This window comes from Ovis aries, chromosome 2, assembly GCF_016772045.2.
Source record: "Ovis aries strain OAR_USU_Benz2616 breed Rambouillet chromosome 2, ARS-UI_Ramb_v3.0, whole genome shotgun sequence".
NCBI classification, from domain to species: domain Eukaryota; kingdom Metazoa; phylum Chordata; class Mammalia; order Artiodactyla; family Bovidae; genus Ovis; species Ovis aries.
The window spans coordinates 150,221,603-150,235,551 of NC_056055.1; the positions used below are offsets into that span (position 1 = coordinate 150,221,603).

Consider the following 13,949-nt stretch of genomic DNA (forward strand, 5'->3'; position numbering starts at 1 on the left):
ACTTAATCAGGGAAGAGACTGCATGACTCTTATGCAGTTATGTATATGAGTTCAAAAATGGATCAAACTGTACTGGACACAACTGTCATTTAATTTTAGTGATTTTGAGGTTTGACGATGATTTACAAAATCTATTTGGTTTTTAGCAGTGTTCTCAAAAGTTGTCACAACTAAGAATCCATTGTGAAGCTTGAAAATAGAAAAGCCAAAGTTTTGATGTAATATGAGTTGATTGTATATCATTGGGAGAAATTGCTGATATAGTAAAAATTGACTGTCTGGCTCACTTGATGCAATTCTAATAAATCTTCTTTATATTGGACAAGCATGAGCTGTTACAGATATGTGCAGGAGTTTTCAATGTATCAACCTAAGTTAGTTTTTACTTAGAATATTTGCATTTTATTGTTCACAATGGGTAATATAAAACAAGAAATTTTAAAATTTAGTAAGGGCGATCCCTAAAATAATTGGAGAGTAACATATAGCTAAATCTTGTGGAGAAAGAAGGTTTTCTGGGCTCAGATGGTTAAGCTCTGTGAGAGGGTGTCCTGAAAGGAATGCGATCTAAGCTGATAGTGTGATAAGGAAGCAATGGGAACAGCATAAACAAACTGGTAGGTAAGAGCGCATACCTTGGCATCTTTGGAAGACAGAGAAGAGACCAACCCCAAAGTAATGGAATATATTTGCTCCTACTTATTTACCCCAGTGCTTTTTGTATCCTTGTTAAATTTTAATAGTATTCAGTCCAGATATACTATATATTGAGGTGCTACCATTGTAGAACTGGTTTAATTTTGTATAATAAAATGGGAAATATGAAGTTGCTTTTATATTAATTTTAGTCTTCCCCCACCAATAATAGAAAAAGTAAATGCTGTAAATTTATACAAAGATTCATGCTCTATAATACATTGAGATTGATGCAGACTAACTGAGAAAATAGGAATCTAGAAGCACTAAGTCAGATTTCTGTACCACAGTTACAAATACCAAGCTGAGGAGGAATAAAAATCGTCAGAGACTGGGGCCCAGGCTGTTGAATTGAGCAGGATCATAGAAGGTCACTAAAGAGGAAGTAAGGAACTGTTTAAATTAAAGAGAGATCCCTAAGTGTCTAGACCTTTCTACTAAGGTCTTCTCTTTGATGGAGAACCACCATCATCAAGCATGTCCATTTTATGTACTCATCCAGCAGATAAATCTGAATTTAGAAAATAAAATATTAATTTGAAATATAAGAACAGACTGTGAATTTAACAAAAGATCTTAGGGATTGTTGGGTTTTTTTTTCAAGATTCTACCTAGATAAATAGCAGAAACCTTCCTAGTAAGATGGCACTTTTACTGGGTAACTTTTCATCGTGTTATGATTTCAGCTTGCCCTGAAGAAAGGTTTAAAGGAGTGTCATGAAATTTGTTCAATTTCTGTAAAGATGCTCTTGAGAAAATTATTGTTTTGTCCCGTGTTGCATCACTGAAAAGTATGAAGACGTTTTTCTTGATTCTAAGTACTAGGAAAAGCCTTGGTGCTTATTTGTAAAGTGAAGTTTTTACACAGTGAGAGTTTTATAATTTGATCTTGTTTCCTGCTTTGCTTTGATTGCTAGGAAGCTCAGAGCTGAGCTACCCACATCTGAAGGTTGTGCAAGACCTTATGACAGGCATTTGTGTGTTCCAGCTTTACTTTGTGTTTCATCCTTCTTGCTTCCCTTTTTTCATATTAATTTGTTTTTTGAAAGCATTCTGTTTTATTCATCATATGTCTGTAAGTCATCCTCTTTTAGAATAGATAGGATATAAATAATTATGGAAAGCTTCTTTATTGCCAGTAGAATGTAAGCGAGTAAAAGTAGGAGCTCTTGTCCCCTTCCCTGTCTTTCATTTTCATTTTGCATGGATTTTTTAAGTCATGGAAGACTAATCTCCTCTGTGGTTTCTTAGACCTTCCAGGGGCAAGGGAGTCCTTTCTGAAGATGTTTCTCTGTGCAGAGCTACCAGGTATAGCTCTTTGTGTCAAGTGTGCTCTACAAAGAGTGCCTGACTGAAAGAACAAGTAGGATTGAAATATATCTAGAGGAGGAAGAGGTTTCCTTTTCTCACAGTAGCTCGGAGGGGGTCTTTTTCTAACACAAAGGGTATCATGTTTGCCCTGGTTTTTGTCCTTGTCCTTTCAACTGAATTATAAACTGTTAACACCAAAATTTCCTGACATTTGATAAAAGCTGCTTTGAATGGAACAAAATTTCAAATTTATTTTCTTTACTTCCGTATTTTAATTTCCTTTTATTTTTATCATTAAAATTTTTTTTTTACTTTACAATATTGTATTGGTTTTGCCATACATCAACATGAATCCACCACGGGTGTACACATGTTCCCCATCCTGAACCCCCCTCCCACCTCCCTCCCCATACCATCCCTCTGGGTCATCCCAGTGCACCAGCCCCAAGCATCCTGTATCCTACATCGAACCTGGACTGGCGCCAGTCCTTCTTTTAAATTTGACCCATTCAATTCAGTTCAGTCGCTCAGTCGTGTCTGACTCTTTTCGACCCCGTGAACCACGGCACACCAGGCCTCCCTGTCCATCACCAGCTCCCAGAGTTCACCCAAACCCATGTCCATCGAGTCAGTGATGCCATCCAGCCATCTCATCCTCTGTTGTCCCCTTCTCCTCCTGCCCTCAATCTTTCCCAGCATCAGGGTCTTTTCAAATGAGTCAGGTTTTCGTATCAGGTGGCCAAAGTATTGGAGTTTCAGCTTCAACATCAGTCCCTCCAATGAACACCCAGGACTGATCTCCTTTAGGATGGACAGGTTGGATCTTCTTGCAGTCCAAGGGACTCTCAAGAGTCTTTTCCAATACCATAGTTCAAAAGCATCAATTCTTCAGCGCTCAGTTTTCTTTATAGTCCAACTCTCACATCCATACATGACCACTGGAAAAACCATTATGGGAAACTAAAATAGTCATGGGTCTTTAAAATAGTTGAAATAATAAGTTTCTAATTTGAAATTTTTTTGTTTCCATATATGAATTTCATAGTCAAAGCTCCTATTTAGTAAGAATTATTAATATATCTCAAATTATCTGTGAAGGAAATAGGGCTATGTTTTACGTTCCAGGTAGTTAACAGGATATTTGAATTATTTAATTGGCCCAGGAAATTCAGCTGAAACTTTTAACTTCTTAGTTGTAATTTTCTGAAAATTTGGTATTTATTTCATGCTTCATCATAGTAAAGATGGTGGTTAGAAACTTGTTGTTTAGTATTAGTTTAGAACTGTTGAGCATTAATGTTGTTCAGTATTAAATGTGTACTCCTTTCAAATGATATATATTAAATGTTTGTAATGTGACCTATTCTCATATTTTGTATTATTAGTTTTATCTTATTGTTGTCATTGATTTTGTTATCACTTTGTTTTGTTTTCTATTTGTCAATACATTAAAGTTTTATTTTGCAAATATAATAAATATACCCCTGATTTAAGTTCTATAATACCTTGATTATATTACTGTGAAACAGTTGTTAAGGGCTCTTTGCATTAAAATTAAACAATACTGTGTTAATAGTTAGGACACAGATGGAGGGCGTTAGAACAAAGTATTTTTAAACATAAATGTTGTAGATAAAAAAAAAAACAACTCTCCATATTCTTAAATTAGTGAATTGGCTTATCATTTTGATGCGTTGTGTGTTTGTTTTATACTCTTAGTTAATTTAAGTCAGTCTTCATTTAACTACACTAGAAATTTCAGAGAGTGAAAAAGTAATTTGAGGGAAAAAACTAAGGACAGAGAAACAAATTTCAAGCTCACTACATATATTTTAAGATACTTACAGGTAAATATTTTAGATTTTGTTTTCTTTTTAAAATATGAATTTTAAGTGATGCAGGAAATAGCTTCAAGTTATGTAAAGTTTAGATTCATATCTTGAGATTTTTTCCTCGGACTGCTACAAGAATTATAGTTTTACTTTGCCAGAGCTTGTCTTTAATTATAACTCAGAAACTTTATCTTTTTTGTTGAAAGAGTTGAAATTTAAAAACTTATTTAGCAGGTTTTAAAACACTTAATCCTAGCTTTTTTTGATTTTTTTTTAAAGAGAAAACCTTATTAGCTAGCATTGCCTTGTTTTTAAATTTACCTGCCAAGCAGTAATTTTTAAAACCTGCTTAAACAGGTTTGTTTCTCAAGCATTCCTTATAACTCTGTGCCTTCGCGTGTCAGGAATAAACCCTCCTTTAAAAAAGGAAGAAAGATAGAACTCTTTATGTCTTGACACTAATTAAAATTAAGGAAAGAAAAATTATTTGAGACATCAACCTCACCTGGCTTAGTTTTGTCACGTGAGCTTTCACGTTTACTGGTGATCTAAGTGCTCCACCTGCCTTTCAGTTTGTTTACCAGGAAATCAAGATGTGTAAACTGCAGGAAGTACTATTTGACCCTCTCCGACAGTATCTCATTACAATAATTGCTAATCTCTGAATAAGACAGCCATGTTTTGTGAGTAACTGAGAGAGAGAGGTTGTGTTAGGTAGATTTTAGGTGTTTCAACAAATAAAGCATTGTAAATGCTTGCTTGGATTATGTTTTCATGATAGCCTTTGATAAAAGACATATGGTGACCTTTGGGGTCAGCAAAGCTAGGACACAATAGTAGGTATTCTTTCATGCCTTTTAACTGAAAAATATCACGGCTTGTTGATTTGGAGTGCTGTCACTGCTCTGAATCGAAAGGATAATGGCTACTTCCTGATTAAATCCACTCTCCACAGTAAGCTGTTAATGTTATGCTGTATGTCTTTTTCTCCTGTAAAAGCAATAGTGTTTGGTGCTTTCTTTACTTTTTATCATTGTCTTTCAGTAGATATATCTGTTGTAAATATATCCTGAAGTTGAAGTTTATAATTAGAGTAGAAAGTACTGTTTTAAGTTTGGATTTTTTTTTTTTTAATGAAAAAGTATTTTTGTTTGGTATTAAATCCAACCTTCTCATGTACTTATTGTAGATTTTGGATAAAGAATTTAGCTTTTAAAAAAGATATTGAAGTGATAAATTATATTAAGCTGTCACTTTCTTGGCACTCTAAGCAAAATTTAAAAAACAACTTATGTAGTAAATCAGATTCATTTTTTTAGGGAATATTTGGATAAACTAATTTATTTTTACTTAATATATTTCATAAATTATTTAAATATATTGTCAGAATTATTGATAATTGTTTTAATTATTAAGTTAAATTATTTTAAAATTTATTATGAGATTCTTGTGATGTAAAAACAATATTAAGTACTCAGAATATAAGACGGGGAATAATGAGCTGCTTAGTTTTAATCCTAAAGCTGGCAGTCACTCCATCTGTGTTCTTGGGACAATTATTTAAACTGCTTACCTCAGTTTTCTTGGCTACTCTTCATATGTGTGCTAAGTAAAATGTGTTTTTTTTTTCTTTATGATAGTACAAACTGTAAAGCAAATGATTATCCATAAGATTTTATAAAACAGACAACTGACTGAGCATATAGTAGGAAAATAGTACACAAGGAAATATAGAAAAATTATTTCTATTGTAAAATAGTGGAAAGTAAACTTTAAAATAAATACCATGTAATTATCTTTTTAATTTCAACAAAATTGTTATTTTTGTTAAATCCATAATATAACATTACCAGAGGATTCTACATACATATTGTTGGATACATGGCTGAAAGAGAAATGGAAAGCCTGGAGGTGATTTAGTGAAGAGTCACAAATACACTTAATTATTTATCTTTTTCTCTCAAGTCTTATTTCTGGAAATGAGATTATTCAGAGTAGAGGGAAGAAAGTGTTATATTTTATAGGCCTATAAGTACATAGTTCATCTAAATAGTAAGATGTTTTATTTTTAAACTTTATTATTAAGTATCCTGATTATATAAAAAATACTATGAAATTGTTAAACATTGAAGGCAACTGTTGAAAATGGTCATAGAACCTAATATTCAGAACTAGTTTTAAAATATTTTGAAATAATGTAATTAACTTTTGTTGAGAGAATTAAGGTACCTTCTTTTGCAAAATGCATATCTTAGATATTTTAAGTAACCTGGTGATTTATGTTATTGGTACATTCTAAGGAAATTCTGAAGATTATATTTAATGACTATTCTAGCTTAGTCAAGTTATTGAAGTAGGACTTACAGGAGTGCGTCTGTTTAATTTGTAATAACAACTAATAGATGTCACTTATTGAACGCCTAATATGTGCAAACTACTGGACTAATTTATGGTAGGAAAGGCAAACTTTTACCTTTACCCTCTTAGAGTTCTATTTTACTGGGCCTGAGAATTAAATTGGTGTAAGATAGATCAACAGGAGAAAAAAGCATACATACTTATAATACAAATTTTATGTGAAATGAGAGTCGGCAAAAGGAATGAAGACCAAGGAAATGGTGAAATATTCTGGTTTCATGTTAAGCTGAACAAAGAGAGGCAGTTGTGGGAAAGTAACTAAACTATGTGGGGAGACTAAAGGAAGATAAGAATTATTTTAACAAGGTCTGTTTGTTGAGAATTCTCTCAGTCTCAACTTTTTATCCTTGATGGTGACAGTGTTACTTTCCTTCTGGTATAGGAAGGACATCTTTCATATAGTACTTTCATTTCCTGCCTTTAAGAAAAAGCAGGAAGGTCAGAGTGTTTTTCTGTATTTCCTAGTTTTTCAAGTGCCTTAACTCAAAACAGTCAAAATGCCAGAGCAGTGTATTCTGGAGAAGCGTATTCTGAATTCTATTATCAAATTATTTTACAGTCAAGAAAATTGCATGAGGTATAGGTACCGTCATTATCCCCATTTTTACTGATAAAGAAACAGTTTTAGAGAATTTAAATGATTTCATCAATGTCTTTCAGCTAATAAGTGCCAGAGCAAGGCCAGAAAATCTAACAGAATCCATAAAGAACTCAGTCTTCAGTGTCATGCCTTTAAGCATTGGGTTTATATTTTGCGCATAATAAAGGTGCTAAAGACTTTGATTTAGACAAGTTTTTTTCATCAGTTTATCAAATGTTAGAATCCTTACTGTCAAGCACTATAAGGAAATTCTTTGATAGTAATGGAAAGCAAAATAAGTCCCTTGTTTCAAGAAACTTACAGTTTAGTTGAGTTGAAGGGGCAAAAATATAACAGGCTATTACAATACAATGTGATAACTGATATAATAGGGATAAATTCAAGATACTAAAGGTATACATAAAGAAATATCTAATGTTTCCTTTTATTTATATATTTAATATATATTTCGGGGTGCTTTTCTAGGGATATAAACATAAATAAAACTTGAAAAGGTCTGTGCTCTTGGGGAACGTGTATTGGAGGTGGAATCAACAGTAAGCATAATAAGCATATAGCATGTTTGAAGGTGACAGGTGTTATGGAGGAAAGAAAAAGGGTAAGAATGCTGTGGTGGTGATGGGTAGGGTGATGTTTGAGCAAAGATCAAGGAAGTTAATTATGCAGATATCTTAAGAGCCTTCCAAGTAGAGGGCTCAAGGCAAAAGCATGCCTGGTGTGTTCAGAGTAATGAACAAAGCCCAGTGTGACTAAAGTAGAGTGAGCTAGAAACCAGAGTAGGCAGATATGACAGAGATAATTGGGGCTTTACAGAGTACCATAGGGACTTTAAAGAGCCATTGCAGGGCTTTCAGTAAATCTGGCTTATGTTTTTAAAGGATCACTCCAGTTGCTATGTTGAGAATGGACTATAGGGAGGCACTGACCACCAGCTAGAAGGCTCTTAGAGTAATCTGATTGAAAATAGTGGCTTAGATAAGGCTGGTAGTAGTTAAATTCTGGATGTTTTTAAGAAACACCGAAAAGGTTTTTTGATGGATTGTTTGTGGGATATGAGGAAAAGAGAAGGCAAGATGACTCCAAGGTTTTTTGCTGAACTGCTAGAAGGATGGTGTTGCCATCAATTGTGAGATGGGGATGGTTTTCATAGGGAGCAAGTTTGTGATATAGTGAAAGATCAGGAGTTTGGTTTTAGACATGGTAGATACTATGTGTTTAATAGATACATGCCAGTGGAGATTGTGGAAAGATTTTCCTGAGGAGTTATCATCTAAATTGAGGCTAAAGAATGAATTGATGGTGATTTATGACGAACATGAGAGCGTTCTTTATACACTTAAATGAATTTTGGCTTTTTCTACTTTACATGTTTACAAACTGGAGTAACATCTAAACATCTAAAGAGTAGTAACATTTAAAAGTAACAAAATTGTTTATCTTAGCAAGATTATTCTAAATAGTTAAGTTTTCAGAATATTTCAGTAGCTGCTATATTCAGGAGTTGTACTGGGTGCTTTTATATATATTGATTCTCACCATTGTACTGCAAGGTAAATTGTATTTCCATTTTACATTTGGCGAAACTGAGTCTGAAGGAGATTGACACATTAATATTAGGTGATGCATCTAGATTCAAATATAGGTCTTCAGATTATATTTCCCATGCTTCTTATTTTTAAGTTAAAAACAGGTATCTTTACTTTGCAGATTTTTAAACATTTGATTAAGGTTTCAAGGAGTTGTCTTGAAAGCATGATCTATTCTGTATTGTAGCATCATGATACCCTTGAGACATAGGGTTTGTAGATTCTTGATCATGGAGTCAAATCAGTTGTTGGTCTTTTTTGAATTCTTATACAGCTTTCAGTACGCTATTACAGATACTGTCTCCATTCCTAACCCATATTCCCATGTGCAGTGCTTAATATGTGCTTAGAAATTTACAGCTGCTCTCATCATCATCATCTTTATCCCTCTTCCTAGTACGCTGTGACCTTGGGAATCTCAAACCAAGCCTGTATGATCATTTGTAAATTATAAAACCTCAGAGATTAAGGGTACGTTGTTGTGGTTGCTCAGTTGTGTCCGACTCTTTGCAACACGATAGACTGCAGCATGCCAGGCTTCACTGTCCTTCGCTATCTCCCAGAGTCTGCTCAACCTCACATCCATTGAGTCAATGATGCCATGCAACTATCTCATCCTCTGTCATCCCCTCCTCCTCCTGCCTTCAATTTTTCCCAGTTTCAGGGTCTTTTCTAATGAGTCGGCTTTTCACATCAGGTGGCCAAAGTATTGGAGCTATTGGATATTGGAGTAAGGATATGAGGACTAGGATTAATGAAGGATGAGTTTTAACTTATGTATTTTGTCTGATGGAAACCATCTTTGTTTCCTTCTCTTTATTGACTTTTCTGGGGAGTTGAATTTGATAAATAGCTGTTATTTCTGACTGGAAAAGCAATATTCTCTGACATGCCAATGAGTATTTTCACTGTAAAAGTGAACATCAGTTGTTCTACCTTGATAGTGAATAGAAACATAATTGTTCATTGAAACAGATTCACTTAAGGTAATGATACCACAATTTAAAAATGTAAACCTTTTGCCTTTAGATCAAAATATAGGCTATTTCTTAAATTTTATGTGAGCTAACACTGTTTACGTTTACAATACATTTTTAAAGACATACTTAAGAGCAAATCATTCAGATATTCCACAGGAAAGAAACATTTTAGCAAACACGTACATATTTTTTTAAAGTACCAATTAAGAAAAGAAAACCCTTCTATGGATTAAAATAGCCTGTAAGTCTCAAAGGTCACTTTAAACATATACTAAGGACATAGGTAGAAAATTCACCTAGCCTTTGTATTTATGTTCTGTAAATATGTAATTTTATTCTAAGTGTGCTATGTATTTCTCCAGGTTTTATGCTGCTTTCCAAAGGAGTACCATATATATTCATTCTTCCTATTCCTTTCTCTAAAGTCTTCCCTCTCTTTCATCATTATACCTCAAATTCTGGCATCACTGACTCAATGGACATGGGTTTGGGTGGACTCCGGGAGTTGGTGATGGACAGGGAGGCCTGGTGTGCTGCGGTTCATGGGGTCGCAAAGAGTCGGACACGACTGAGCGACTGAACTGAACTGAAGATCACTGTATTCATTAAATGAGATCTTTTAGGTAAACAAAATTTTGGTTGGCCCCCAAACACCTTTTTTGTTATTACTAAGTTATCTGTATAATTTCATATTTTATTTACTTCTGTTCAGGATTAAATGTATATATCCTGTACATTTCTACTTAGACATAAATGTATTTGTATAGATGTTAGATGTATATTCCTCACCTTTTTAATCTTATTTTTTGTTTTGGATAGTATCTTTAATTTGGGGAAAAAGAAAAATGATTGGTCAAATAGAATATTCCGTTAAAAGTATCCTGCTAATCCTCTATTACCCACCTCCCAGAGTAATGGAAATAAAAGCAAAAATAAACAAATGGGGCCTAATCAAACTTAAAAGCTTTTGCACTACAAAGGAAACTATAAGCAAGGTGAAAAGACAGCCTTCAGAATGGGAGAAAATAATAGCAAATGAAAGCAACTGACAAAGAATTAATCTCAAAAATAAACAAGCAGCTCCTGCAGCTCAATTCCAGAAAAAGAAATAACCCAATCAAAAAATGGGCCAAAGAACTAAACAGACATTTCTCGAAAGACATACAGGTCGCTAACAAACATGAAAATATGCTCAGCATCACTCATTATCAGAGAAATGCAAATCAAAACCACAATGAGGTACCATCACACGCCAGTCAGAATGGCTATCAAAAAGTCAACAAACAATAAATGCTGGAGAGGGTGCAGAGAAAACGCAACCCTCTTACACTGTTGGTGGGAATGTAAACTAGTACAGCCACTATGGAGACCTGCATGGAGATTTCTTAAAAAACCTGGAAATAGAACTGCCATATGACCCAGCAATCCCACTACTGGGCATACACACCAAGGAAACCAGAATTGAAAGAGACACGTGTACACCAATGTTCATCGCAGCACTGTTTACAATAGCCAGGACATGGAAGCAACCTAGATGCCCATCAGCAGATGAATGGATAAGAAAGCTGTGGTACATATACAGAAAAGAATATTACTCAGCTATTAAAAACAATGCATTTGAATCAGTTCTAATGAGGTGTATGAAACTGCAGCCTATTGTACAGAGCAAAGTAAGTCAGAAAGAAAAACACTGATACAGTGTATTAACGCATATATGTGAAATTTAGAAAGACAGTAATGATAACCCTAAATGCGAGACAGCAAAAGAGACACAGATGTACAGAACAGACTTTTGGACTCTGTGGGAGAAGGCAAGGGTGGGATGATTTGAGAGAATAGCATTGAAACATGTATATTATCATATGTGAAATAGGTCCCCAGTCCAGGTTTGATGCATGAGGCAGGGTACTCTGGGTTGGTGCACTGGGATGACCCTGAGGAATAGGATGGGGAGGGAGATGGGAGGGGAGTTCAGGATGGGGAACACATGTACACCCATGGCTGATTCAGGTGAATGTATGTCAAAAACCACCACAATATTAGAGTAATTAGCCTCCAAGTAAAATAAATAAATTAAAAGTGTCCTGCTTCCTATTTTTAGTAGTTATAATACTAAGACTATTACATCCTTGATTAATTGTAATGCTCAGAGAATGAATATTTGGATTATATTTTCCCTGGAATGCTTTCCTCTTAACAATTGTTATTGAAATTCTTGCGTAATGTATATGTGCAAGTGTAAAACTCAGATATTTTTTGATGATTTGAAGATAACAGGGGGATTTGGGGTTCTGATTTGACAATTTCAGCTACTCCTAATCTCATTGGGGAAAATAAAGTACAGGCATTAAATATGAGTCTTGATAATCTGAGCAACTACTCTTGTTTGGTAAACAAAGCATAATCAAATATTAAATGTGTAATAGTAATTTTAAAACACCAGAGATTGTTTTAAAAAGCAGGATGAAATTAATTGCTAAATTAATGATATAAACAAATAAAATATACTATTAGTTGGTAAGTAGAGAAGATTATAGAATGACCAGAGAAGGCACCTTTAAGGAAAAGGGCCCTCTTCAGACATTGAAGAAGGATGTCAAACATTAAGTGTGAAAACATTTTTATTGTGATATAGTTTATACACTGTGCAGTTCACCCATGTAATATGTCCAATCCAATAGTTTTGAGTAAATTACATTATTACTTTTTTAAGTGGTGGTAAAAAAATATACCATAAAGTTGCAGTTTTGATCCCTTTTATGTCTATAATTTGTTGTCATTAATTACATTCAAAATGTTGTGTAGACATCACCACTGTCTATCTTTTTCATAGCTCTAAACAGAAACTATATAACTGTTGAACACTAACTCTCCACTTCCCCCTACTCACTCCCTCTGGTAAAGTTGAATCTCCTTTCTCTCTTGATGATTTGCCTATTCTAGGTATTTCATATAGGTGAAATCACATATTTTTCCTGTTGTGTCATAGTTTTTTCACTCACTATACTGTTTTCAAGGTCCGTACATGTTATAGCATGTGTCAGGACTCCATTGCTCTTTAATATCAGTCTCATTATTTATGTAAATAACTATTTAATATTATATATATAATATACATATTATATATGTTGTACATTCATCTTTTGATTTTTAAGTCTCTTCTTTGAATTTTTTCTTTTTTGGTATATATGTGCCTTGGAGAAGAATTGCTAGTTCATGTGGGAAATTTTATGTTTAGCTTTTTGAACAATTGGCAAACTGTTTTCCGTAGCAATTGCCTAATCAAGCATTAGTTTTTCTTTTATTATACTGTAGATATGCACTGTGTAAAAAGTTAGGCTGAATGAATATTGTTTTCAGCAAATACCATATACTTTTTTTAAAAGGAAGAAGGACAAAAAGAAAGCCATGTGTTATGCATGAGAAAATGTGTATGTATTATATAAAGAGCTAACCCGTAAAGTGAATTTAATAAAAGAATTAAACCTTCCAGTTGTATGTTATCCCAGCATTGTTATAATATTTTAAAAACATGGTCACCATATTTCTATTTCTCAGTCCCAAGACATCTGCTATAAGTAGATAGGTACAGCTATTCCTATGAGTAATTAGTGCAATTTAATTTATTTCTGCCCAGTTTTAAGATACTTATTTTTTAGTTGCCTTTTTTTTGCATTATAAAGTAAAATCACCCTTAATTATATCTTAACTGGAAGGTATTCCAAATGTATGCTACTTAGAGTTTTGCCAAGAGAACGCACTCATAGCAAACACCCTCTTCCAACTACACAAGAGAAGACTCTACACATGGACATCACCAGATGGTCAATACCGAAATCAGATTGATTACACTCTTTGCAGCCAAAGACGGAGAAGCTCTGTACAGTCAGCAAAAACAAGACTGGGCGCTAACTGTGGCTCAGATCATGGACTCCTTATTGCCAAATGCAGAATTAAATTGAAGAAAGTAGGGAGAACTACTAGACCATTCAGGTATGATCTAAATCAAATCCCTTACGAATATACAGTGAAAGTGACAAATAGATTCAATGGATTAATCTATCAGATTTAGTCTGATAGAGTGCCTGATGAACTATGGATGGAGGTTTGTGACATTGTACAGGAGACAGGGATCAAAACCATCCCCAAGAAAAAGAAATGCAAAAAGGAAAAATGGTTGTCCAACAAGGCCTTACACATGGCTGAGAAAAGACGAGATGTGCAAGGCAAAGGAAATAGGAAAAATATACTCATTTGAATGCAGAGTTCTAAAGAATAGCAAGGAGAGATAAGAAAGCCTTCCTCGGTGATCAATGCAAAGAAATAGAGGAAAACAATAGAATGGGAAAGACTAGAGATCTCTTCAAGAAAATTAGAGATACCAAGGGAACATTTCATGTAAAGATGGGCACAATAAAGGATAGCAATGATATGGACCTAAAAGAAGCAGAAGATATTAAGAAGAGGTGGCAAGAATACACAGAAGAACTACACAAAAAAGATCTTCATTACCCAGATAACCATG

The 13,949-nt window shown here is 34.1% G+C and overlaps 1 protein-coding gene across 32 annotated transcripts in view; it reads left to right on the forward strand.

Annotated features, from left to right (window-relative positions):
• Positions 1-13,949, forward strand: part of BAZ2B (bromodomain adjacent to zinc finger domain 2B) — a 325,416-nt gene that overhangs the window by 123,908 nt on the left and 187,559 nt on the right. For 3 of the 32 annotated variants that reach the window (XM_012136095.3, XM_060409844.1, XM_060409850.1), the window contains exon 1: positions 4,736-4,793. The exons of the other annotated variants lie outside the window; for them this stretch is intronic. The gene's annotated coding sequence lies outside the window, so the exon portion shown is untranslated. Of the gene's footprint in view, positions 1-4,735; positions 4,794-13,949 lie in introns of those variants that run through there. 32 annotated transcript variants of the gene reach the window in all.